Below are 1,416 nucleotides of genomic sequence, written 5' to 3'. Positions count from 1 at the left end.
ACTCCTGTTTGTTAAGGCCACCCCATTTGTGGTATGTTTCTTGTCAGAGCGGCACCAGGGACCCAGAACAGAGCCCTACTTCCCATATCCTTTCACCCAAATTATCTTCCAGTGCCCTATTTGAGGGTGAGCTCTCCAGTTACAGCCAAACCACCACAGCCAAGATCTCCATGGAAACCATGTCTTTATTGTTTCGGGGTCTCCAGGCATCAGTGTTGGTCTTGGGGGAAGGTGACTGCAATGGCTTTCCTCACCTCCTCAAGGATGTCAGCCAGGAGCTCACTTTCCGCCAGGGGCATCACAGGACTCTCCTTCAGGCCTAGGGGAGAACCCAGTTAGGGACCCCACCTACCCACAAACCACACACCCTGCTTACAAGAGGGCGCCCGCGGGCAAAGAACTACCACTCCCAGAATCCATTGAGGCAAAAACAACGTGTGATTCAGGCAGAAGGCTGCCCCAGAGATTCCTGGGAAATGTAGTTTCTAAATAGCGGTTGGTGCCTCTGAGGGGCTGAGGACGGGGGCCCAGCCTCCCCGCAGTGGGCTCAGTCTCCCCCTCCCACCACTCCCGTGTGCCTCATGCTTACCCTTGCGCAGGCATTCACGGACATGATCGGCCTCATAACTCATCCCTGCCCCGTTTGTAAAATTGAACTTGGCCGTAACCGAGGGCAGCGGGAACTCCTTATGCTCGTCCTTGACCACCAGCTCTGTTGGGCACCAGCAGGGTTTGAGGATCTGGAGGGAGAAAAGATCCCTGAAATGAGGGCCCGAGCTGCCGTCACCAACAGGGCTGCTGGTGGCCGCCACCTTAGACCATGCCTGGTGATGGGGGGGCGGGGCAAAGGTCTGGGTGCTCCATCCCCATTGGTTGCTAGGGATTTATGCCTTAGCAACAAGGCTGTCCGAGGAGAATCTTGTCTTCCCCAGGGCAAATCTCTTTCTAAGCGGACAGCTGAGGAGCCCTGGTAGGGAGCCAGCAAAATCCTGGGCTGTCAACCCAAAAACTGGTGGTTGGGGCTCACCCAGGGGTTCTGAAGGAGAAAGACCTGGGAGTCAACGTCCATAACCCCTTGGGGCAGTTCTGTCCTGTCACACGGGGCCTCTGTGTGTTGAAATCCACTCGACAGCACCTCACAAGAACCACAAGAAGCTGAGAGCTGAGGCCAAGGCACTACTTGCTGTAAGGTGCGGTTGAATCAATGCTAACTCATGGTGACCACGCCTGGGCAGGGACGGGCAGCCCCTCAGCAACTTCAAGGCCGTGACCTTTCAAAGTGGACCGTCAGGTCTGTCTTCGGAGGCATCTCTCAGTGCATTCAAACCACCAACCTCTCCTCTAATAGTTAGATATGTCACTGTCCGCGCTACCTACCGGCTAGTCTTTGTGCCTTTGCAAATCCCCTCTGGGAAA

The sequence above is a fragment of the Orycteropus afer genome, unplaced genomic scaffold (assembly GCF_000298275.1).
Source record: "Orycteropus afer afer isolate SDZICR_OR568_19922 unplaced genomic scaffold, OryAfe1.0 scaffold00099, whole genome shotgun sequence".
Lineage (NCBI taxonomy): Eukaryota > Metazoa > Chordata > Mammalia > Tubulidentata > Orycteropodidae > Orycteropus > Orycteropus afer.
This window is presented reverse-complemented; position numbering follows the sequence as displayed.